This window comes from Dermacentor variabilis, chromosome 4, assembly GCF_050947875.1.
Source record: "Dermacentor variabilis isolate Ectoservices chromosome 4, ASM5094787v1, whole genome shotgun sequence".
In the NCBI taxonomy this organism is placed as follows: domain Eukaryota; kingdom Metazoa; phylum Arthropoda; class Arachnida; order Ixodida; family Ixodidae; genus Dermacentor; species Dermacentor variabilis.
Genome location: NC_134571.1, coordinates 221,521,584 through 221,549,137, shown reverse-complemented (window position 1 = coordinate 221,549,137; position 27,554 = coordinate 221,521,584).

The window sequence follows — 27,554 nt, the reverse complement described above, 5'->3', positions numbered from 1 at the left end:
GAGACAGGAAAAGGCAACTACCGATTTCCCCCGGGTGGGTCAGTCCGGGGGTGCCGTCTACGTGAAGCAGAGGCCAAAGAGGTGTGTTGCCTCCACCGGGGGCGTTAAAGGTCCAAACACCCGGCATCGGCTCAACCCCCAGGATCCCCCTTTCCCCGGACACGGCTAAGCCGCGCACGGCTACACGCGGGAGGGTCCAACCCTCGTGTGCTCGGGTAAGCTCACATATCGAAATACCAAAGAGCGTAGGTAAAAAAAAATTTTCGGCTATGCATGGTCGTTTTTACATCTTTGATATCATCTTAACTTTCCGTTACACATGTTTCGTTGCTGTCTCATTTGTTTAAAAATCAGTAGATATACGCATGCGTACGGTGGTGTGTGTTACCCATATGTATGTGTACCGCTTTGTGGAATAAAACAATTGTTGGAAGTTAGCGCTGTGTCCGCGTCTTGCCACTGTCTTTCGTCCCTTCTCGTGGGCTAAAACACCTCAGTTATTAAATACCAAAGTTTGGTGGACCAAACTAATACGAACAATTGTGGCTGATAGAATTGACAACGTAGCGACTCCACTCAATTTCCCGCACACACACGTGCGCCTACTTTCGGAATAAATTTGATCAGGAAGGAAAAGGCAGTGGCTAGCGATGTGGTCGCATCACGCTTAAATGGGTGCCTGATCACTATGGAGACGTCGGCAGTGTACTCACTGACAGTGAGGAAAATAATCTATATATCTGCTGAAGTGCGGTTTGCGTGACGTGTTACCAGCTCTCTGATATATAGTCCAGGGTTCGACGAAATACCATCTGGTGAGACAAGTTTATATATGCTGTAGATAGCGCAGCGATCAGGTGTACATTTCTGGTGGATTTCCACGTGTCTGATTCAGTGTAAGAGGCGTCGACTAGATTATTAATGATTGGAAAAGAAGGCGCGATTATAGTGATTTTTACGTGTCGATAACAGTCGCGGAATCTCAATTAATGTCGTGAATCATGTTATGTTGAAGTTCAGCTAGCGCGTTGGCGGCGGTGTGTCCCTTAGCTGCGTGATTTTGGTGCTGCCTGACACATCATCGGAAGTTGCCTGTTTATCCGATGTACGATGCGCGGCAGTCTTGACAAGGTAGCTTAAATACCACTCCAGGATGACCCTCACGTTGCAATGGGTCTTTTAGGCGTACGGTTGGCTTCTTAATTTGTATGATGGCACGTGTGCGACTTGCATGTCACACTTATTGAAAATTCTTGCCGGCATTTCGCTTATGCCGGGAGCATAGGGAATGGGTGTAGTTTTCATACGATGAGTGGGTTTGGTTCTGGGAGGCTGCATTGAGCGGCGTTCCTGCTGACGTTGAATTTGGCGAAGGTAGCCATTACCAGCGAAATCATTTTTTTACTTATTTGAATACCCGCCGTCGTGCGCATTTGTCTGAGCAAGGACGGGACGCACACTGGAACAAAGAAGCCGCAAACGAGCGCTTGGTTCCCTTGGGATGCCTCCAGGCAAAGCTGAAGTACTTGCCGGAATTTATGGACTTCCTATATACAGTTGTAGAGCAGCCTCCGGAAGAGTGTTGTACAAGGACGTCGAGGAAGGTAACTTGGCCATTGCTTTCTTCTTCAAGCGTGGATTCTATAGACCGTTCAACAGAGTTCAGGTGTTCCAGAAACGGTTACAATTCTGACCTGTGGATCATGGAGACACAGTCGTCTGCGTAATCAATGAATGTTTTTAGAGGCGGCACGAAGGCAGTCAAAGCTTTGCTCTCGATGACTGCCAAGGCCAGGTTTGCACACGTCACTGAAACGGAAGCACCCATGGCTGTGCCAAAAACTTGTTTATAGTAGTGCCCATTAAAAATGAAGTACGTTTGCTAAGGCAGAAGTGCAGAAGGCGACAAGAGACGAATCTTTGCTAAGCACATGTTTGCAGCTTTTAACGGCGAAATCTATGGGTGCTATGTGAACATTCATTTCAACTCAAAGGAAACCAACCGGTCTTCGTCCTCGAAGTGAATTTTGTTCATAATGCCGAAAAATGTCGCGAGATTTTAACATGGAAGGATGTATTTCCGACAAGTGGTTGCAGCACCTGATGCAGATTGTTTGATAATTTGTGAAGCGTACACCGCGTAAAGTCAACAATTGGGCGTAAAGCCATGTGGGCTTTTGTATCTTCGGCACATCATATATCTTTTTAATTAATTTTATTTATTGATACTGCAATCCTGGTATCGGGAATATAGCAGGGTGGGAGAAAGAATTAAGCAGTTTCACAATACTGGCAAAACGTAAACAAAAGAAATAAGGGAGAAGGATAAGGCTCTGCAGCCAGCATCAGGAATACAACATTTGAAAGATATCAAGCAGTAAAAATAAAATACACAATTGAACAGTAAAGTGATGAATGCAGTAACACAGACTACGTAATATGTTGTGCGAATAACGTCAGTACCGGTTGCAACACTTCATTGTTAGTGAGGTTATTCCAATCGGTAATAGTTCGCGGAAGAAATGAGTATCTAAAACAGTTACTACGGATGCCAAAAGGAGTTAAAGCTAGCTAATGTCGTTGTCGGGTCGCATACCCCGACGAAAAATCAAATAAATGGGTGAGTTCAGTTCTGTAGTGTCCTTTAATACATTGGTACATGAATTTATGTCTTGCAGAACGATTTCGCTCATCTATTGTCGGTAGACCAGCTTTCATTAAAAGGTGTTTTATCGATGTACGTCGGTTATTATTGAATATGTATCGAGAAGCCCTCCTTTGAACCCTCTCTACTTTGTATATGTTAGTTTGAGTGAATGGGTCTCAAATGATAGCAGCATAATCTGAGGTAGGCAAGACAATACATTTGTAAGCTAGGAGGCAGACAAATGGAGTGGATAACCGCAATGGTCGTCTTAAGAAAAACAATTTACGAAAAGCGTTACACGTTATGAAATCAATGTTTGTTCCAGCTGAGATTGTTAGTGACCCAGAGCCCTAGATATTTATATTCTGTTACTTCTGCAAGTGTCACATCATTAATACTGTAATCAAATGGTAAGGCATTCTTTTTATGAGTAATCCTCATCAATACAGTTTTTTTTTAAATAATGGATATTTTCCATGATTCTCACCATGCAGAAACTTTTTGGAACGCGCTATTCAGTAGCATTTGATTTGGGACACTTCTTACTTCTGTGTAAATGACGCAATCATCAGCGTAAAGCCTATTTTTCACAGGAATGTTAGACACAATATAATTATTATATATAAAAAAATTGAGGCCCAAGAACAGAGCCCTGTGGGACGCCAGAGTGAACTGTAAGCTTGTCGGAACAATGATTCTTAATAACAACGAATTGTTCTTTGTTTAAAAGGTAGGCTGAGATCTACTTTACTCATTGTTTGTTACGAAACATTGTGGGTAACTTATAACTTAACTTTTCATGAGTGACCCTGTCATAAGCTTTCGAGAAATCCATAAATACGGCGTCAATCTATGTTCCATTCTTAACTGAAGAGGAAAAAATTATGCATAATTTCTACTAGCTGTGTACAAGTTGAGTAACCCCTCCTGAATCCATGCTGATATTTAGTGAAGAAATTGTTAGCTTCGAGAAATTTTGATATGCGATTGCGAATTATGTGCTCAAGTAGTTTACAAGCAGTCGATGTTAGCGAAATTGGGTGGTAGTTCTTGATCGATCGCTTGTCTCCACTTTTGTGAAGCGGTTTCACTCTGGCAGTCCCCAGTCTCTCGCGATTTGACTTTCACAAAAGGACCTTGTAAATAAAACAAATAAATATTTAGATGTCCATCTTGCATATCTTTTCAAAAAGGCATTAGGCATGTTGTCCGGTCCAGGTGATTTCTTTAGCTCGAAGTTAAGCAGCATACTTAAGATACCATGCTCACTAATGACAAGATCATCCAAAGGCGGCAGTGAGGCTTCAAATTTTGAAAAGATGTTATTGCCTTTAGTAAATGTGGACTTAAAATGTTCATTGAAGAAATCAGATAGTTCTTGTGCATCAGTGACCAGAGCACCTTTGATTTCCAACCGACCATGGGTCTTTGAGGTTGGGGAAACCGAACGCCAGAATTTCTCAGGAGACTCGAATACAAATTTGGGCAAAGATTTTTCTAAATAATGCTGTTTGTCAATGACCGTTTGCTTGTTGAGCTGAGAACTAAGGAAATTAAAATTCTTTTTCCAATTCCGGAGAAAGAATGTTCGCTTTTCTTTTCTGTTTCATGTGCTTCAGTTTTCTTTTTAGCTGCAGTGTCGCCTGAGAAATCCATAGGTTTTTGTTTTCTTTTTAACAATAACCGGCACGTGACATTCAATACAGTCATGTACCATGGACTTAAACTGGTCCCAAAGTTCTTGAACATTTGCAGTGTTATTATAAAATGCATAAAAATTAAAGGAAATAACATCAATAATGGAAACATCGTCAGCATGGAAGAGAGAGAGAGAAAATGATAAAGGAAAGGTAGGGAGGTTAACCAGGACTGAGCCCGGTTGGCTATCCTACACTGGGGAAAGGGAAAAGGGGACAGAAAGATTAAAGGAAGAGAAATTCTACTGCATATATCGTTCGGACGCTCAGTCCGGATCACTGACGCTGACTCAATCCAGTAGCCGTCAGCACGGGAGAAGTTTATAAAATGCATTTGAGGGCAAATGTTATCAAGAGTCATGCCGAAAAGTGTCAGGAGAACGCCCTGGTGATCGGAAATACCAGGTATCACTATACACTTAGCTGCATCGAAAATTGTTCCAGAAACAATGAAGAGGTCTAAAACAGATTTTTAATTCCCTTGTATTCGGGTGGGATACTCTACAGTTTGCGTCAAGTCAAATGAGAAAGCTATATCAAGCATTGCCTCACTTGATTCATCACTATGCGTTTTGAGTGTAAACGTCTACAAGTCAATATCCGGCAAATTGAAGTCGCGTGTTAAAATAATGCGGTCATTTAGCTTAATAAAGGTTGTCATATAATCTTTAAGGTTATCCAAGACTGCGACAGGCGATCCAGGCGGCCTATACAGTGCTCCTACGATATACCGGACATTTTATGGCATGCCTTACAGGAAAAGCATTCAATATTAGGCACTTCAGGCATGCTCAATATATTTAAATATCCTTTAAAGATTATGGCAACTGCTCCACCTTTACCACCACGGTTTTTCCGAAGTACACTGTGGCAAACCGGCACAAATTCAGTATCGTAAATGGTATAATTTAACCAAGTCTCTGTTAAGACGGCGATCTCAGGATTTTCGCACAGTGAAATTCCTTCCAAATCACTTATTTTGTTTAATATGCTTCTACAATTTACATTTAGTATTTTTAGGAATTTAGCATCGAGCTTTTGCTGTCATTTATTTTTATTGCTCAGCTTATAACGGGCACCTTTAACTTCATCCCAGCCATACATTACATGCTCAACGGACAATTTATTGTGCACTACAGGTTTTCCCGCTCAATTTAATCCAAGCGCCAGTCAATTTCATTCGACCGCCAGTCAATTTTATCCAAGCGCCAGTCAATTTAATCAAAGGGCCAGTCAATGTAATCCGAACGTCAGCCTAAATAATCGAAACGTCAGTGAACTTAATCCAGGCATAACGGAATTCAATAATCTTTGAATTCACGACTTCTGAAAATTCGCGAACATATTGTTTATGTATTATCTATTACGGCGAATTGCGTCTGCCTGCCAGTGGTCAACTTTGGCTTGACGACACAAGTGCTGCCACGTGGGATGTCTCTAGCCCCCCTTTGCTCATTCGAGGATCACTCAGTAGCATCCATTGCAGTAGACGCCACTTCATCCGATTAGCTCGGTTAGTGGTCGTGCTATGGCGGCGAAATTTCTCCCGAAACGGCGGAAGTACGAACAAAGGCCGATGAAGCTGCGCACATCCTTGACACACTTCGGAACAGGGAAGTGCTCAACAGCATGGATCTTGCATGGGTCCGGTTGCACTCCGTTCGCGTCAACGAGATGTCCAAGGACGGTAATCTGGAGACGGCCGAAGTGGCACTTGGATGCGTTGAGTTGCGGACCGGCTCGACGAAAAACGTCCAGGACTACTGAAAGGCGCTCGAGGTGCGTAGCGAACGTTGGGAGAATACGATAACGTCGTCCAGGTAGCACAGGCACGTGGACCATTTGAATCCGTGAAGGGAGTCCATCATGCGTTCAAAAGTGGCAGGGGCGTTACATAGACCGAACGGCATCACTTTGAATTGATAAAGACCGTCGGGTATGACAAAAGCAGTCTGCTCGCGGTCGAGATTTACAAGTATATTTACAAGGCAATACGCTTCGCTTGGCCAAGAGGCAACAGCCCGCGCTAGCTTCTAATCGTCGTCGTCGTCTTCACACTGCTCGCCTTTCGTGATCGCACATACTGTGCCGTAGCAATATTGTCACGTGGTGGTGACGTTAAGAACACAGTAGCAATACTGTGAAAGGCAAAACTAGATTTTAATTGGGCGAACCTGTGCCCAAAAAACAGGCTACACTTATAGCACAACGAAAGCGGCGAACAGAGTCGGCGATCGTCGGAAATCTGATCTGCGGGTCAAGCGCTTCGGCTTTTATAGAGCAGTCGTCGAATGTTCCAGACTAATCGTTCGGACCCGCGTGCCTTCCACAAAGTTCTACACCATTCGCGTCAGGTGATGAAATCAGATAACATAAGTCTCGGCGAGAACAGACAGCGGATAGAAGCATCGATAACTTTCCAGAACCTTCGGATACATGCAGGCGCGTCCCATGCTGTGCGATTACATTTGTTAGGCGGCGAAACGTGGTTGCCCGATAAAGATAAGTACACGTGTCAATATTATGAATTAATACCTCGAAAATGAAAGACCGAGCTGATAGACCAGTAGCTATCCTGCAACTTGACTAACGACAACTTTTGGAAGTTTTTACTGCCTACTTCGTTATGAGAACGACACAGCAGGTGACCATTCCGAAATAGATGGAGAGGAAACGTCAGCATGAGTACATTGAGTTAATGATACACATGCGATTTGGTCATGGCTATCAAACGAAACAATAACGAGTGATTCGATGATAATGACTAGGCCCTCGCCGAGAGGCTTCTGTCGCTTGCGAATACGATTCACTATTCTACTGCGATATCCGCAGCCTCTAATTGAATAGCTTGTCATCGATACCATTAAAACACTGATGAATAACATTTATTTGCATAATACACCTAACTGAAATAGTCTAGTCACCAGTGAGCACAAGTCAAATATAATGCGCAGTTCACGGTTCTGTGTTTTGCACGGCATAACTTCATATATATCCAATGAAATGCGATGAAACGAGTGACTCACTATGCCTACTATAAACTCGCATGCTTACGTCACTGTTAAATATTATTCCCCTATTTTACTTTCACTGAGGCAGCTTTCACTCGTGAGTGCCGTGAGTAGTATCAATCAAGCTGTAGCAAGATGAGCACTTTTGAATTACTGCTGTTAACTGATACCGCCGTGTTTTAGTGATCACTAGTGATGCGCTCACTGCTACGTTCTCCAACTTTCATGCAGAATCGCGTCATAGATATCAACTGAAATGTCATTCAGACGGCGATTGAATAACTATAATTTAATAACTATAGGAGATACTAAGATTGAGTCACTATAGTGATGAAGAATCACTTTGTGTAGTGCGAGGGTCATAGCTATCATTCATGTAATGCAATTATGGGGTTTTACGTGCCAAAACCACTTTCTGATTATGAGGCACGCCGTAGTGGAGGACTCCGGAAATTTCGACCACCTGGGGTTCTTTAACGTGCACCTAAATCTAAGTACACGGGTGTTTTCGCATTTCGCCCCCATCGAAATGCGGCCGCGGTGGCCGGGATTCGATCCCGCGACCTCGTGCTCAGCAGCCCAACACCATAGCCATTGAGCAACCACGGCGGGTAGCTATCATTCGTGCACACCGTTAATGTTATAAATGAAAGTGTCAATAAATGAAGGTTTTAATCAGTCAGCATTGCTAATTGACATCAGGGTCATTAATGATCACTAGCGATACGCTCTTTTCGGTGTTCTTGTACTTTTATGCTGTATGCATAGCGTCATGCATGTCAAATGAAAACTCTTTTAAACAACGATCCAATTATGATCATGTACAATCAGTGAGCATTTGTTCTGCTACAATTGCTACCTGATAGTGAATAGTGATTAGTGATCACTATTGACAAGCTCAATTCTTTGTTTTCGCACTTAAAGCATAATGTCACGGGTATCAAATTGAAATTGACTTTTGATCTACTACATCACAATACTTTGATGCTCGGAAGCCTAGATTTTCCAAACACGCCTGACTTCTTGCGAGCCCGCAGTATTTAGGGATGTTCTTACTTTTGCCTAGCCAGCAGCATATGGCAAAGCCCTGAAGCGAAACTGTAATACTCAAATGGGAAAATTAATTGTGACCGTTCCAATAGCGTCTTAAAGTCGTAACACCGAAGTGGCAGGCTCATGGCGGTCGCGAGAGTAACCTTTCCCGCAGTTCAAGATTCGCCACTCTTGTCAGCCATTGATGAAGCTCAGCAACGCCTGGCCTTTGCTTCACAAGCGCTCATCCAGTGCACGCACACAGCGAATAGAACCCCACAGGGGCGTCTGCGTCAGCAGGCGTTTGGTGTGTTGCGACACCACGTACCCGAGCACACGAGGGTTGGCCCCTCCCGCGTGTAGCCGTGCGCGGCTTAGCCGTGTCCGGGGAAAAGAGGGTCCTGGGGGTTGAACCGATGCCGGGTGTTCGGACCTTTAAGGCCCCCCGGTGGAGGCAACACACCTCTTTGGCCTCTGCTTCTGTAGACGGCACCTCCGGACTGACGCACCCGGGGAAAATCGGCAATCGCCTTTTCCTGTCTCTCTCTTCACACACCTTCGTCTTTCCCTGTCACTTTTAATCTTTCCTGTCTTCTTTTTCTTCTGATAACGTCCAAAATTCCTGGCGGCGAGGGTTAACCTGGTGGGGTATGGTATGCCTTGGTTATAACATATGTGGTTATAGCGACGACGTACAGTTGGCATGGTAGGGCTTGTTTCACCACATACCTTGCCTTGTCCCCTTGTTGGGCTCGGTGGTGGGTGATAGGCATCGTCTCTGAATACTCAACATATTTCATGGGAACTTCCAACCCCTTCTCAACAGATCGCCCTCTAAAAGGGGGCGCACCGATACTACATTTCAATTTTCTCTCAAAGCCACTGAGACTTTCCCGAAATTTCACGTTGTTCACAGTGAAAAACCTGACAAGAAGACAAGAACGATTTCACCATTCGTTGTGTCGAAGTATCTCACAGGGACCATTGGAGGCGGCTATAAAATCACCAAGGTGGCCAGTGGTGACTAATTACTCGAATTGAAAGACGAAGCACAACATGACAAGCTTACGAACCTTGTAGAACTTGGAAACATCCCCGTCAGTGTAACAGCACACCGAACCATGAATTCGTCCAAAGGCGTAATTTCTGACATAGACTTGATGGACTTGACCGAAGAAGAACTCCTGGAAGGATGGAAGGACGAAAACGTATTAAGCGTACAAAGAATAAAGATCAGACGGGACAACAAGGAGCTGCCAACTAAGCACCTGATAGTTACCTTTGGCTCTAGCACATTACCAGAGACATTAGAAACTGGATATATCAAAATCAGAGTACGACCGTACATCCCCAACCCGCGACGTTGTTTTAAATGCCACAGGTTTGGCCACACTTCCCAGAGCTGCCGAGGGCGGCTAACATGTGCGAAATGCGGCATCAATGATCATTCTGCAGATGACTGTAAGGCTGAGCCCCGTTGTAGCAATTGTAATGGTGGCCACCCTGCATTCTCTCGATCATGCGAAGTCTGGAAAAAAGAAAAAGAAATAATTGCAATAAAGGTAAAAGAAAACATAACTTTCAGAGAAGCAAGACAACGGATCTCATCAACATTTACACACACCGCATCTTCCGCCGAAGTGGTACGTCAGGGGGTAGTACCACAACGGCACTTGGCGGACGCCAGCACCACGCGTAGCGAGCGTGCGGCAATGCCACCCGCCCCCATGGTGGGAGCAGCGAAGGCTGCCCTACGTCTCCCGAATTTGACCACAGTGGAGGCCTCTGCTAGTGCTGGCACCAGTCAGCCCAGCTCAGAGGTCAAGAAAAACCCACCAACCACCAGGATGGTGGGCTCCAAGGCCTTGTCTTCCGAGACAAGGCTTTCACGGAAAACACACCGCTCGCAAGAGCGCTTGTCCAGTACCTCCATGGACACAACACCGTGTCAGATGGCACAGTTGACGCCTAAGCAGCGGCGCGATTTTGCCGATCGCTCCAAAAAAGACAAAACTCCAATTACAGGGCCCCAAAAGAGCAACATAAGCTAAACCATGTTCATTCTCTTTGACCCATAGCAGAACATTTATTTTAATATGGATACACTGATTATTCAGTGGAATATCAGACGCCGGCTTTGCGACCTCGATGATGTCCAAGAACTCCTTAATGAACTAACTCCTAAAGTGCTGTGTGTCCAAGAGACCCACTTGAAAGCTAAACATAAACACTTCCTTCGTCGCTATGTGATATTTCGGAAGGATCGCGATGCCCTCGCATCATCCGGCGGCGTAGCCATCATAACTGATAAATCTATAGCCTGCCAATACTTACAGCTACAAACACCCCTTGAGGCAGTGGCTGTTCGAGCTGTACTTTTAAATAAACTGATAACCATCTGCTCTTTATATATACCGCGGCATTTTCAGCTTCACTAACAAGAATTCCAAACATTAATAAATCAGTTACCTGAACCATATCTTGTGCTTGGAGCCTTAAATGCACACAGCAACCCATGGGGCGACCCGCGCTGCGACGCGAGAGGTCACTTGAACAGTCCCTTTTTTCTTCAGGTGCATGTCTTTTGAATTGGAAGGAGCCCACGTATTGTAATGTGGCAAACAAAACATACTCCTCAATAGATCTTAGCATTGCCCCATCTCCTACTCTTCTACAATACTTTAAATGGAAAGTTATTAAAAACCCTTCCGGGAGTGACCATTTCCCTGTAGCTCTATGCGCACCAATGTCTAATGAAGGTCCCCCACAATTACGTTCGCTGGAAAACTGACTCAGCTGACTGGGAAAAGTTCAAAAAACGTGCTTCTTTATCCTAGGACGACATGAGTGCTTTAAGCATAGATGCTGCGGTTAAATATTTTACGGTTTTTCTCCTTGACACCTCCACCAAATGTATCGCTGTAACAAGTGGATTGCCCACAAAATGGCGTCTTCCGAGGTGGAATGATGAGTGTCGAATAGCGCGTAAGAAGCAAAACAAGGCAAGGCGTTTTCTTCGAGATTCTCCGACGGCAGAAAATCTAGTCAATTTCAAGCAGGTCAAATCCCAGGGTCGAAGAACACGGCGACAAGCTAGAAGAGAGAGTTGGAGAAAGTCTATATCAGGCATTAACTCTTACACTGACGAAACAAAGGTTTAGAATAGAGTTAATAGAATAAAGGATCGACAGTCTTACTCTCTGCCTTTAGTGAATACTTAAGGCGACAGCATGGAAGATCAGGCGAAGTTTCTTGGCGCACATTTCGCACAGATATCCAACTCGTCGCACTACTCTGAAACGTTCCAAAGGTACAAAAGGCAAATAGAAGGACAACCATTAGAAAGGAAAAGCCCAAAATACGAGGCATATAATAGACCCTTTTGCATGGCAGAGCTTCAGGCAGCCCTAAACAGCTGCAACCAATCTGCTCCGGATCTGACCGCATCCTCTATGAAGTGCTTAAACACCTGCCGCCTGAAACACAAAAAACCCTTCTTTGGCTCTACAATTCTATATGGTCGTCCGGCCGCATTCCCTCTGCTTGGAAAGAGGCCATCATAATTCCCATTTTGAAACAGGGTAAGGACCCTTCTTTGGCATATAATTATAGGCCTATAGCATTGACGAGCTGCTTATGCAAAGTTTTTGAGAAGATGGTAAACAGTCCCCTAGTCCACTATCTAGAAATAAACAAGAAATTAGACCCATATGAATGTGATTTCAGAGAAGGCAGATCGACGACATATCAGCTTGGGCGCATGGAAATGTACATCAGGGATGCCTTTGTCCACAAACAGCTTGTATTATCAGTGTTTCTTGACATGGAGAAGGCGTAGGATACTACGCGGCGCTTCGGGATCCTTCGGGATCTTTCTGCAAGGGGTATTCGCGGCAATCTGCTGAGAATAACTGAAAGTTATCTCTCTGACAGGACATTTCGTGCTAAAGTTGGCAATGTGCAGTCTCGACCATTCATACAGGAGACAGGTGTACCGCAGGGTGGAGCACTGAGCTGTACGCTATTTATTGTTAAAATGAACTCTCTCCACACCGTATTGCCACCGTATTGCCGCTTATACACACAACTATGCCTAGCCTTAATGTACAACCAAAACACCGTCCTATGTTGGGTACCTAGCCATAGGGGCATAAAAGGTATTGTAGCTGCTGACGAAAGAGCAACGTCAGTCGCCTTTAATGAAACGGATGTGAATAAACCCATAGCAGCAACAGAACTTAAGCCCTGCTTACGCCATAAACTGAGGAAGTACAGACAGGATCAATGGGATAATGCAGTAGGGAATAAGCTACACGCTATCAAACCCAAATTAGGGATCAATTGGATAATGCAGTAGGGAATAAGCTACACGCTATCAAACCCAAATTAGGGAACTGGATATCTGAAAGAACAGCAAGATATAAGGAAGTGCTTCTGTGTAGATTAAAAATAGGACATACGTACGCCACTCACTCCTACCTTTTGACAGGAAGCGAACCTCCGACATGTACCAAATGTGGCAACGAGCTTAGTTATTCATGTTCTTATCTAGTGCACTGAAATAGAGGCAGAAAGGAAAAAGTACTTCCCCTCCGCTTATCTCCAACACATACCGTTACACCGAGCATTCTTTCTGAGCAATGAACCCCTTTTTGCTTTTCAAACAGTATTAAACTTTTTAACTGAAACTGACGCTTTAAATGTAATTTGGCCAGGCTACTTGTAGCACGGCAGCCAGCTGGAGGTCGTAGCTGCAACGAAACCATTTTCTAGAGCACGCGCCTCCCAGCCCTTGCTTTCAAGGCCTTGCTGAGACACTAGTGCTACAAGCCATTGCATATTTTACTGATCATCCATATCTCATGAAACATCTATTGTCAACGCAGACACGATCAACCACTGTCATTTTTAATATGTATATACTTGCATTTTACGCCCTTTAGACCGAATAAACTTGAGGAACTTTTACTGCCACAGTGCACCACATGTATACTTTGCACTTTTAGCGAATATTTTAGGGCACTATACAGCCGTGTTTCATTCATCCCCGCAATCAACACCCATATATCATTGAGAAACACAAATCATCGGCTTGGCGCTCTTTGGCCACATCTGGCCCTTGCGACAATAAACGCTACAAATCAATCAATCAATCACAGTGAGCAGAATTGGCAAGAAGAGAGCATCCACTACGATGGACCTGACTAATGCCCACAAGTAATGACAGAGAGATGACGATAGGCAAGGTCGTATTTACAAATTAGGCTCTCGCTGAAAGGAATAATGTACGCAAAAATGCGTCAAAGCAAAACAAATACATTCGTTCTCGGCATTTATTGTTTACCCTGTCATTAGTACGGTCCTCTTTAAGTGAACAAAACACAAATTGTAGTGTGCACAGGCGTGCTTGTTTTTCAAGAGGCGTCATACATTGTTTTGTTTTATTATTGGACAGACGTTGTTAACGCTTGTATCATGAGCAATTATGTGCCCGCACCAGACCTGTTGGGCGTTTCGTCCTTTTTTGTCGCCATTTTTGCTCTTTCACACCATTGTCCCTTACAAAAAATTTGTTGGAACAGCAAACCGTCAAATGGGCCGCCTTTCTCTGAACGTATCAGGCATACGAAGACACTCTGTACGCGTCAAAGCTACCATCGCGTTCACTTCAAAGCGTATTACAGCAGTTTACATATGTGTGACGTACGTGAAATGTGATGCGATCTGTCATCTACAGGGACTAAAGCATATGAGATCCTACACACCATAATATAATTACCCTGCGAACGACTTTTCATGAGATACCCATACAGGAAAGAATTGCAATGCCCGACTACACCGAACTGTGCAAAATCAGTATTTATTGCTAATAACCCGCTGATGTTCTTTATATTGTTCAAATTATTCCTGGTTTATTGAAACATTACTCAAGTGCAGCGGGAACAAGTAAACGCTATAATTGTAAAAAAATGATTGATATTTACTTCTCGCTCAAACTTCTTAGTTCGTAATTGTCATAGCGTAATAACCTTTTGAACAAGCTTTCCTTTTATATCCATGAAGCTTTGATCTGTGAGTAGTCGAGAAAATTAAAGTGAACGTAGTCACCATTGACCACCAGTTTTCGATCACATCAGCACTCTCAGAGGAAATGAGGGAAACATTCCTACCTGTGGCAAAATGAACGAATGGTGGCTACCGCTGTCACACCAAACAAAGTTATTCGTGATTATCAGTGAATAATTCTTAGCATTTCCAGTTTATTATTCTTGAATCATCGCTCGAATTACTTATTATTTGACATGCATGACGCTATACACCATAAAAGTACAAGAACACCGAACAGAGCTTATCGTTAGGGACCAGTGATAGCTCTGTGATGTCAATTAGCAATGTTTACTAATTAGAACTGTCATTTATTGACACTTTCATTTATACCATTGACGGCGTGCATGAATGATGGCTGTGACCATCACACTATACAAAGTGATTCTTCATCACTATAGTGAATCAATTTTAGTATCTCCTACAGTTATTCAATTATAGTTACTGATTTGCCATCTCAATGGCATTTAATTTGATATATATGACGCTATTCTGTATGAAAGTTGAAGACCATCACAGAGAGCGCATCACTAGTGATCATTAAAACTCGGCGGTATCAGTTAACAGTGGTAATTCAAAAGTGCTCATCTTGCTACAGCTTGATTGATACTACTGACGGCACTTACGTGTAAAAGCTGCCTCAGTGATAGTAAAATAGGGGAATAATATTTACCAGTGACTTAAGCGTACGAGTTTTAGTAGGCATAGTGAGTCACTCGTTTCATCGCAATTTCATTGGATATATATAAAGTTATGCCGTGCAAAACACCGAGAACCGTGAAATGCGAATTATAGTTGACTTGTGCTCACTAGTGACTCGACTATATCAGTTAGGTGTATTATGGAAATAAATGTTATTCATCAGTGTTTTAATGGTATCGATGACAAGCTGTTCAATTAGAGGCTGCGGATATCGCTGTAGAATAGTGAATCGTATTCGCTAGCGACCGAATCCTCACGGCGAGCGCCTAGTGATTATCATCGCATCACCCTTTATTGTTCCGTTTGATAATCATGACCAAATCGCATGTGTATCATTAACTCAACGTACTCACGCTGGCGTTTCCTTTCAATTAGAATTGTCATCTTCTTTGTCGCTCCCATAATGAACAAGAGAATAAAAACCACCAAACGCTGGCGTTAGTCACGTGGCAGGATAGCTACTTATATCTCACCTCACTGTTTCATTTTCAAGGTATTAACTCATAATATGTCAGCAAATTTTCACAAGTCTTGAAATTCAAAGGTTCTTGAATTCCGTTATACCTGGATTAAGTTCACTGGCGTTTGGATTAAATTGCGTCGCGCTCGGATTTAAATCACTGGCACTTGGACTAAATTGACTGGCGCTTAGGTTAAATTGACTGGCACTCTGATTAAATTGACTGGCGTTCAGATTAAATTGAGCGGGAAAACCTGTAGTTTCACACTGGCTCCATTAGCCTTTTCTTGCGTGGCACTCTTTCACAGGTGCTTTCGTATTTGCCGCGTTCTGGTGGAAAAGTCTTCAGAGATTGTTATTTAGGAACACATTAACTTGTGCCCGGATTTCAATGCTGACGCCTTTTCTCGGTAGTCTAAAAATTTGAGTATCACAGGCCGTTTCTTATCTTTAAGTTTGCGACCAATTCTATGACACGTCTGAACGCAAGAGGCAGTTAATTCTAATTTGGCCTGAAAGACCTCAGTCAACACCTTACTTTCAAGCTAAGCTACGTTCTCTTCGTCATCGTCAGTTAGCCCGTATATAACTAAATGTTTCTGCGACTCCTATTTCCTAAATCATTGACTTTAGAAATGAGGGCAGGTAACTGTCAACCTTCGCAACAGTGTCCTCTATTGTTTTCACACGTTTGTTCAGTGCTTTTAAACCAGCCAGCTGTTTTTCAAAACGTCCTATGCGTTTGGTCAGTGCTGAAATGTTCTTCTCAATATTGTTTTGAGAACTCTGCAAGGCTTCCACAAATGTGGTCAATTTTCCCTGGACGATCAGTAATTCGGAAGGTATTTTTCTGCAGGACCTGGATTCGCCTTTATATCGCCACACACGAGCAAGTCACTTGGAATAGAAATGACATAACTGAAAACATTTAAAAAAGATAGTGGGCCGGGCAGCAGAAATAAGAAGCGATTATCGCTTCGACAGCATTTTGTAGGTGAGTAATGACTAACCTGCAGTACGAAACAGAAGGGACTCTTTAGCACACAACCGCTGAGGCTGCTGCCATGCCCACTCGTGAAGCTCGGTGTGGACTTGCCTTTCATAGCGGGGAAGCGGGTAATGTGGTCCGACGTAGACGCAGTTCGCACAGACGCGGGGATGATATTTGGTGGCGACGACTCTTCCACGAGGCAAATTTCCCCGGCACGTGTCGATGACATCGGATAGCCCCCAGTATTTCATTGTTGCGTGGTGCAGCGGGGAAACAGCCGAATGATGATGGTTCTATTTGCAGCAGAACTGCCACAACCTGCACTACGAAACAGAAGGGATTGCTTAGTATGTTGCCGCTGAGGCTGCTGCCATGCCCACTCTATTATTGGGGAAGAACCGCTGTGACACAAGAGGTGAAAATACAGTCTCTTCATTTACGAATCGGGGGGGGGGGAGGGGACAAACTTGAAAACCTTAGTAAGCAGCTTTAGAAGCTCGAACAGTACCTTCTTGTTAGGGTCGCTGTTCAACTTGACGTAGGTGGCCGTATCTTGAAGCAGAGTGTGCATTTTGGTTCTATAGTTTTCCTTGTCCAGTACAACTGTACAGTTTGTTCGTAAGAAGGAAAAGCTCTCAGATTAAGTCAGTCAGACATCACCTTAGGATGGCATTCCCAACATCCACATAGAGAGAGAAACAATTTATTTGAATGAAGGCAAAGGGGTCGGCATGAGCTCACGGAAGCATCCACATACGTCCGAATGTACCTGATTCGGGTAAAAATATTTGAGTCCAATCCACTCTCTGTAGGTGGAATGCCAGCCGAAGCTGTGATGGGCAGCAAATCCCAACGAGTCCACGAAAAGAAAAAAAAACGATTGACCGAGGCGCAGTCTAAAGGAGTGCACGAAATAAAACACGTTCATACGGCCCCACGCTATGCCGACAAAAGCGCCGCCACGGTCCCCGCACCACCCATGCATGTGCCGCAACCGCTGTTGCAAACGCGCCGGCACCACCGACGCGCGTGGCGTTATAACCCCAGAAGCACAGGACACGTGCACAAGCGCCATTGCCACCATCTTTCGCCCTTTCCCCGTCTCGATTGCTGCACTGCTGCCACCACATTGTTTCCCCTCTCCCCCACCCATCTGTATTGCTGTAGTGTAGTCACCATAATTCCCCCCTCTCCCCTACCCGTCTACATTTCCGCAGTTCCCGCACGTCCGATGAGCATGACGTTATAGCCAGGCCCCTAACGCTCTCAAGTTCAATAAATGGCCATAGAAAGCGAAAAAAGCGACCGGGCGGCACTGCTAAAAAGAGGCAGTAACTGGTGACACGCGCATGGTAGAAGCGAAACGCGATACTAAAACGCGGCTACCGCGCACGGAAGTGACGTCGTAGTTATGATGACGTTGTTTAAACAAGTATGGCGTGCTCCGGTTAATAGTTTTGCGCGCGCTGCTGGAGCTGCTTCAGCTTTTGAGCTTAGCTAAAACGCAATTTTATGGTGTCCTGTAGTATTGCGTGCTAGAATGTTGTTCTAGTTAGTTGCGCTGGAAGAACCGGATGGTGTTCGAGCTTACAATATTCGAGCGAGTGTTCGAGCGACACTTGAGCGCAACGCTGGAGCAGCTCGTTTTCTTATGCCTTGCAGCGCGTCTATGGTTGATAGTGTGGTCTTGTGCAGCTCCTGTTACGTTTTTCAGTGCTGTTGCTCTTGTTTGTTGAATTTTCTGTTGTGAATGGAGCATACGTAGGCCCTCAGTTTGGCAGCACTTCTATTCTTATGGTAAAAACTTTTAAACTCGTTCTAAGCGCTTGTTGCTGCTGTTGCCGCTTAGTGTTCTGCATTGATCGCGAAAAGAAAATTGTTTCATCCTTCCTAGGATTGCTGTTGCAGATATTGCCTGAGTAAGTGAGCTGTTGCAATTTTTTATGGCACTCGACGTCGCATTTACGTCTACTAGCTGTTTCTTGGCTTGCATGTTCATACTGTTTCCTTGTTTATCTCGCATTTTGCCGGCTAGCGAATCGCGACTTGCTTGAGCACCTGTTCGCCAGAGTTCAAAAGGCACATATTGACGAACCCCAATGTAAACTATGAAGACAAATATTGCAGAACGTGGCCCAGGCGCTCACAGTTCTACACTGGCTCAATTTTGTTGTACTGCTTGGTTGTCTTGAACGCCAAGAAATGTTCTTGAATTTCTTTCAGCTAGTTTGCTAAGCTGCTATTTAGTATTGCTTCTTTTGATGGTGCTATGAGAGGTACCAGGTTTGCGCAAATGTTCCTCGCAACTTGTTTGCAAACGCGGCGTAGGTTCATTGCAGGAACCTGCATTAGGTTATAGATGTGAGATGCACGCTAATATGACCGGTGTCGGCATGCAGGTCCATGCATGCCACTTGTATGAATTCATTGTATGAATCTTCCTTCACTTCGCAGGGCTTGCTTGGTTAGTCCCTTCATCTGTGCAGTAGAATGCTCGTAGGTCTTGAGCCTTATCGTGATCCTCTTGCCCAACAAAAAATCTTTTAGACATTGGATTAGGGAGTATATCTGGATGATAATGTGATAAGGTCTAGTGGCGTCTTTTCCGCTTCCATCTGATTAGAAAGTCCTTGTCGAGCAGCTATTCAGCTTTTGGGGAATGGGTTCAGCTATGGCACGCATAACCTATAGGATAAACCTCCTTTTAAAAGCCTGTCAATGTGATCTGCCTCATTTTGCTTACAGTGTAATTCACTGCTGTTACATTAGCGCCCACTTAAATATAGTACAAGGTGATCCCTTTTTGGTCCTAAAACATGGATGCCGTCACCTTACCTGCAGAAATTTTGATTATATATTCCTTAGGTTTAGGGGAACAAATGTCTTCATTTTTCTTTGTTTTGACATTGTACAAAAATATCCATGTGCCAATTCATTAAGAGTAACCTACGAAAAACAGATGCCTCTCTTCACAATAGCGTGCAGGCTTTGGGCACTGCCCACGTCAGAACAAGAATTATCAGTGCTACGCACGGCAAGCTGAGTCAACACTGGCACGGTGGGACCGGTCTGCCAGTGTTGCGCTAACATCGAAACTGCATGCACGCTCTTGCTTAGAGCAACAGAAATGGCAAAAATTTTGCTTTGTTACTGGAAGCTAATAGCAAAATTATACGCTTTCACGTACGACAAATGTTGTATACTGCTGCGTACATTTTCGGCGTGAAAAAAGGGGTCTTCTTTTTTTTTGCTGCAGTGCCAACATTCATAGCAATGGAAACAAACAAAAATTAATTTTTTTTTTTACTTTGCCACACCGTATATGAATTTATGCTTTGAGATAGCAATTCAAAAGAATCTGCGAGCCCGACTCGGCTGGATATTCGAGTTGCTCGCTCTTTTCCTGGCACTGCGTCAACGCTCTAGTGAGCCCTCAATTTTTGCTTACATTAGCGTGCCCAAAGTGATTAGCCGCTTCTCAAGCTAATGCACGGAGGTAATGATGAAGTGTGACCATTATATTCACGCCACTGGAATATCTATGCATTTCGCTGGATCTGCTACTGAGGCCAAACTTTGAAAAAAGCGAAATGGAAAATTAATTTAGGGGAGCGTTAAGGTAGATATAAGTCCGGATTTTTGTATCAAGGCTGCCTCACGGTCCTCATTTGCCGCATTATTAGTATGCATTGCAGTGCTATCACAAGTCGGTGAGAAGCCTCACGCTATAATAAATGTAAAACTTGTCTCTAGTTGCAAATCAGATTAAAGGGTCCGGTTAGACAGACACCGCTGCTCCATATAAAAAGCACCTCCCAGGCGCATACCTTCACTGGAAGCTGAAGTAACTGGAGCCTGGTCTGGCCGCCAGCGTGAAACAAGAGAGGCGATGAAGCCCATGAAGAATTGGGGGGGGGGGGGATCAAGTGAGGTAGTAGATCACCCGCAGCAACAATCTAAAGAAAACATGTATTTTATGTTGATCTTAATTTAGTAAACACTTTTGTCGCCCTAATGTGGGAAAGAAGACATCTTAACCAAGCATCTACACGGACAGGCAGAATTATGACACGAATGTCCGGCAATGTCATTAGAACTGTCAACATACGAGCACGGAAACCGCAGTTGCCGGCGATGTGAGGACTGACGACTTAACAAGGCACCGCAACACGGCATGGAAAGCATATGCGTCAGCTCGCGCCTTTTAAAAAGATTCATGCTTTTATTGAACACGCCAATACCATGCTGTGCCCTGACCTGCTTCAAAGCTGCAAACTGCACTGTTTTGTAGCGTGTCTATTCCCCATCTGACCCCTCGTTGTGCTTCTGCTGTGACAAATGTTGCGGTGCTCGCTGGCAAGCTGTACTGTCAGGAGCATATAGTAGATTGAGAAGGTAAATTATTTCTGCATTTCTTGTCAGCAATTGGGGCGCATTTAGCGAAAATTTATGTTTAGTGCACGAGTATTTATTATAAGCACCTTTATGACAAATCGAGTGTCTGCTATGCATTCAGCTCAAAACCTTCTATTCTTTAAAACTGATTTTGAACAGTATCCACAATTGCCGAGCAGGTCCCTTGCGTAGGCCTCCTCGGACATTCTTATCTTTAAAGCTGGACAATCACAATGACAACAGACAATGAAATCGGAGAAAGCACAGGGTAAATTATTTGTGAATTTTTTGAATTTATAGATAGTATGGAAAGGGAGGTGAAAGTGGATGAAAAGATAGCTTGCTGTAGGTACGAGCTGAATCCACACCACCTTCATTAGGCATGTGGTGCCTTACCAATTCCGCTACTGTGGCACTCACCCTCCCATCCCCTTGGCATAAGCCACTACCACTCACAGTCACAGCAGCAGACGTCTTAATTGCAGGCACCAGGAAATACATCAGCAGGCAACTGGTCGAGGGATCTGCCTTCGGCTGCCCCTCAATGCCCTAAGATAGGACACGATAGTTTATTTGCGATTTGCGCAATTGGGGCAAGTGGCCTATTGATATTTTTTTTCTTTATTGCCTGTTCACATATTACAGAATACAACATCAAAAATGATTTCAAAACATTCTGAAAGTGGTCAAATCATCAAACAGCGTTACCGAATCAAGTGGTTCTGGCTGGGGATGGTAAACATCTCGCATATACACTACATGTTCAATAAAATTTACCTTACAGGCCGAGCGTTAGTATCGGCATGCCTTACCGGCATTCTAGTTTTCCATATACTATGGAGGCTGAGTACCAGTGGCCTATTGATGTGATTTCATCAAATGAAAAGGTGTTTAAAATCCAGCTTCACTCAATTTGTTGTACATGCTGTTATCAAATCTATTCTTTGAAAGGTGAAGCGTCATTCACGAGGACACACCATCGCACGTAAGAAGAACAGACATCACTAGACATGACTTTGTGCCATATGTGCTCAGAATTAGCCACAAATGCAAAAACTTGGGTGGTAGATATGGTGCCCCAGTGGTTTTTCGCGCACCCAACCGATTCGCCCAATTGTGTCTTTGTACCACGAGTACTGAGAGACAACGATGTATGAAGAACCATGCCAAACGCTTTGTGTGTTGTGCTGTGGAGGTTATCAGCACGATACCTCTAAGCTGTGGCAAGTCCTATGCAGGTCAGAGGGACTAGTGTCTAAAGGGACATTAAAGACAAATATTAGGTCATGCTAAAGTAATAGATTAGTGCTCTCAAGAACGTCTAAAGCATCACCGTTATTGCGAACAGAGCTTTAGTAATTGAGAAACTGAAGTAAATGGAAAACACAATTAGACGCTCACCCGGGACATTGAAGTACTAGCCCGATGACGAAAGCACTCCTTATTAAGGTTCTGTCGCTAGGACTCATCTACTAGTAAAAAAAATATCGTCGCATTGCATTATAAGATGAAAGAAAATGCTACTCGTCTAGTTCTATTTGATCTTTAGAAAAAAGAAACCATTGAGGTTACCCTTGAAAGCATCGCCCACGCTTTCACGTTTCAGTATTTTCGTTATCACGTAGTGTTGAGCTAGCTTTTCTGGCTCGCGAAACTCACACAAACTGCAAGTTACAGGGAATTCTATGTTCATGTGATGTTGCGGGATTGCCGAACAGTCCATGCTACTTGATCAAGAGCAGCTGCAGCGGCGAGTCCAACATTCTGCCGTGGCTCGGTTGCTCCATTGCCGCGCGTACACACTTTGCACAGAAAACTGTAGCACCGTCTGTAGGGCACTGCTTTACTCACCGATGCAAGTAAAGGGCAAATATGGCGCAAGTGTCACCATTCCGTCCTCAGGAACAGGTGATTTGAATTGCTCTCTAGGTATCCGAACCCTCCAGACGCAATTTTCTCGTAAACTAAGTTATTTCTTGGCACAAAACAAGCACTGTGATGTTTATGGAATGCTACTTTAATAGGCATCTACTTAGTATTTGCCTTTAGCGTCCCAATAAATGACCATATTAGTAAGCACTCAAACATTCCAAATAAATTTCACGGTTTGAACCTTGGCACGCTTTGTAAGGCAGGCTAATGTGAACGGTGCTTTTCGTATTTTATGATCTTTGGCAGTGCATGAGTTTATGGAAGCATATGTTATTTGAATGATCCTGCATGAGTTAGTAAATAGAATTCATTTTAATTGCATGTGACCTTAGAAGCAGGCTAGTAGCCAATAAACTCTTGTATGCTACTCCAAGGCATCGAGGTGGTAAAAGTCAGGGCCATCGACCATTTGCCTGCTCCTAAGCCCAATTATTGGCAAATCAGTTCTGCGGAAGGCCCCAAGATCAAGGAGGGCTCACGTAAAGGCAAATTCTCATCAGCCTGACTTTAGCACAATGTTCTGGGCTTCATCCCCAGACCAGGAGAATTTTTTTCAGCTATGTAGTTGTTTTCAATGAAACCCATATGGTTGTTTAAAATACTGCTTTCAGCTTAGAAACCTATGAAGTCATCGTTGTTTTAACATACATCACATGACATAGCCATAGGTAGGTACGATTGTATAAGACATAATCACTTCTCCATGTCCATGCTTCTCTTTCATATGCTCGTCCAGTACACATGTAGAACGCAGCAGTCTGCATGTCGTAAGCTGACTTCAAATTGCCGGAGTAGAAATCATGCTATCAATGTCACATGATCATGGTCACTGACGTCTTTTGCTGTCGTTACACAAATAGTTGTTAATTTTACACAAATATGTCGGTCCGCCTAGCAACACTTCACGTTAATCATAACAATGCTGGGTTACCAGCAAAATGTTAACATAACGTTGGTTCCCATAATGCATAGGAGTTCCTCCATTTTGATTTTTGACTTGTGTAAATGTTTAACCCTTCTGCTGGAATAGAAATTGACAAGTCCTCATAGTTAATTACATGGATGCAATAAAGACTTGCTGGCTAAGGCAACGTTTTCTGACTTGCGACGGAAGCACTGTGGGCAGAGGTGCATGTGCAAAAAAGTTGTGGGAAGGCTCGGTTCGGTTGTCCTGGTCACAGATTTATGGGAGGCAGCATGAAGAGATAGCCACCGCAGCCACGGCTTATTCAAGCCAGGCAGCCATGGTGTCACGGGATCTCGGGAGCGGCCGTTCAGGTCGCGCGCGCTAGCATGTTCTGCTCTTGCTCTGCCTGTGCGTCAGCCCATCTTCTTTGCCTGCGTTGGCGGCAATAGTCGCGCAGCTACAGAGCCCACCTCCTAGTGCGAAGTGCAAGTGAAATAAAGTCCATTGGTAAAGAGCAGGTAAAGTGTGCAGACGGCGTCGTCATTGGTAGTGTCGGGTATACGCAATCTGAGAGAGATATACCAGGCAGCACCGGCAGCATAGGTTGTAAGTGAGGCGCAGCCACAATGATACCAGAGTGCAAAATCGCAACCTGCCACAAGCACTCGTAGATGCCCGGGCCTGTAGAAGTCAGATATTCAAAACTAGACCGTCAGGCAGCTCGGGACTTGCGTGGAGATAGCGCAAGTGTTTGTCATTCATGTTGTTCACATAGAAGTGATTCTCGAGCTGAAGAAACCAGATGGCAGAGTTGCTCCTGCAAAACATTGGCAGGCCACGCATCGACGGAAGGTGTGAGCGCCACATCGGAAGGTTTGCCGGCTGTTGCTTGCAGTGGAATCTCAAATGCCGTAAGCATCAGGGTTGCAGTGGTCACTGGATGCATCACGAAGGTTGTGCCTGTGGCGTCGCCATGCCAGCGAGAGTGAAATTTGCACCTTGTGGAACCAGTGGCTGAGCCTCTGAAATGGGGATGACTGAGGTGCCCCGAGTGGAAAGCGGTCAGCTTGTGGGAACTTCCAAGGAAGGAGAGCGACGAGCTATAGAGTAGCCGAAAGCTTTTGGGTTTGGCCGAGTAAATTCCTTGGAAATAGTCGTCGAACAGCTGCCTTTGAGCTGGGGAGGAGGCTCACGGACCGAGTAGAGGTTCGATGCTCGGGTCGGGGCGTGCTGACGACCGGCACGGGTGGACGAAGGTGATATGGGACGACAAGACGCAGAATGATGCGATAGATGGCGAGAGCTGTTGTGATGGAGCGCCAGCAGGAGGAGAGTGAGCGCTCGAGGTGACGTAGTAAGCAAGGACGGCTGCCCGCAAGTTCTTGTAGAAGTCGGAGTAGGGGCTGAGAGCCAGAGCCTGAACGCAGCCAGAGCCTGGAACCTTCATGAGAAGGAAATGGCTGTTTATCTGGATGAACCAGATGGCCGGCATGTCAATGTACGATTCCCGGGCGCCCTAAAATTGCAGGACGTCTGCAGAACCGTGCAAGGACACGTCACTACTCGTCTTGGTAAAGTCAGGTGCGCTGATGCTGGCAGGGCTCGGTCGTCCGTGTCATCAATTTGTGGGGGGCGGAGCGAAGAGCTAGCCGCCGTAGCCACTGTTTGTTTAAGGCAGCCATCCATGGTGTCATGTTTACTGTTTGAGCATCTCTGAATTCCATGAGCTAATAAATACATCCATCACACAAGTGCAGAATCCTTGCGCTAAGGCTATCTGGCAGGAGTCCTTTGTCCTGTAAATGTACATGTTTTCCCTCTCCATTGTAAGCTGTATCCTGCTACGTCTACTTGGTTAGATGCTGACGTCAAAATTGGAGGAGGAAGCGAAGCTAAATCAGCGTTAAATGACTTTAATTTAATTGAATTTTAAGGATTATGAGCATTCAAAATTAGCTCCCAGTACAAACCACATTTAAACTGTTGTGAGAAACCGTCACTAAAAGACGAAGCTTGTATCTTCTGATGAGCCTGCGCATTTTCATTCCTTAAAAATTTGACTACTTTTATGTTCAGCATTACGTGAACAGGGTTTTTCAACTCATGGTCAAAATACATTTAATCAAGAACTAAAATTTATGCTAGCTTGTGCTGTCTAGGCCAAATTTCAGCTTTTGTGTGTTGTGTGTAATCTTGCTTTTGTGTTCTACTTGGCGCTTAAGATACCCTGGTAGACAATTTATACACAACCAAATAATTTGTATTACACGCTTCAACTACATGTGCAAAAAGTACTACCGTTGCAGACAGAAAAAACTGAAATATAGCAAGAAATTCTGAGAATTGTTTTCTGCGCAAGAAATTTGGTTGGCTTTGGGGAAGGGCCTAAATTATTGCACAAATCTGTTTCCTAAAGTCAATTTTTCCATAATACAGCCGTTGTCACAGGACATATGTGTTCCTTAATAACACATGCGCAGACTTACTGTGCCCTGTCATAGTAAAAATACCAACACATGTAGTAGCTCTGCTGGCAGCCATTCAAAGCTTTTTCTGTGGAGATCAAACGCCCATGTTCTGGGGTGAAAAGTGCAGCACTAGCTGCAAGCAAGTAACATTTTGTTTGTCAAGCCAAAGCTTATAGTGTTCATATTTTTTAAGTGTTAATTATTTCTAGAATATTAGCTACATCCTTGCAAGGGGGTGGAAGTAAGAGCTCACATTGCCACAGCCATGTCCAAGGTAGCTGTGATGGCCTGCTAGTACAATTATTAGGTGTATTGGTGCCTTTACTGACATGAAACGGCGGGTGTACACATGTATCATTAAGGAATACATTATATGTCCCGTGACAGTGGCCCCTTTCCACTTTTATAACATGCTTCGCCGCCATACATTGTGTATGCTTCACTGCGTAACAAGACTGCTGTGGCGAAGCTGATATTAGGAAACTGAATTATCAATACTTCTGGGAACCTTAAATGACTTCATTCTGTAAAGGCGCCATGACAAGGCACGCTGCTCTATACTCGCAGCAAACATAATCTGCCTCATAGAAAAACAAATGTTTGTGATATTTATTCGCAAGATATTCATGCAACATCGGCCAAAATATTACCCGCTGTTTTACTTGTGGCACGGTTGCCAGTAAGGCTGAATAACCGAGTGGATCAGAATAGTCTGGCTCTGAAATTGCCCATTGATAATATTTGCATTCTGTTAAGACCAGTTTTTGTCATTACTAGGATGCAAACAAAAAAATTTTATTGTGACGTAGCAGTTAGCATGACCTTTAATACGCCCCAAAGACATGGTGGACACATGACACTGAAGGCACAGATCAATCTTAGGATGGGCGCCCACAAGAGATGAAGAACACGATGTGATGATGATCGTGTGCAGATGATGAAGTGCCTAGGAAACGCCCACATGATACTTACTTTTGTCAGTAAAATATTTTTAAGCAACCTCTAGAAATCTGAGTTGTAATTGTAAAAGTTCGCGGGTGTGTATTATGACACTGAAGCAGAAAACATTCATTTTGTCATTAAAGAAAGTCATGCATGCATTCACTTTTTCATTTTCCCTCTTGTTGGGCCTTCAATGGCCTACATTGTGCAAAAGGTAAAATGAGGTTAAATATTACTGAAGACAAAGGAAATCCTAGCCTGCTAT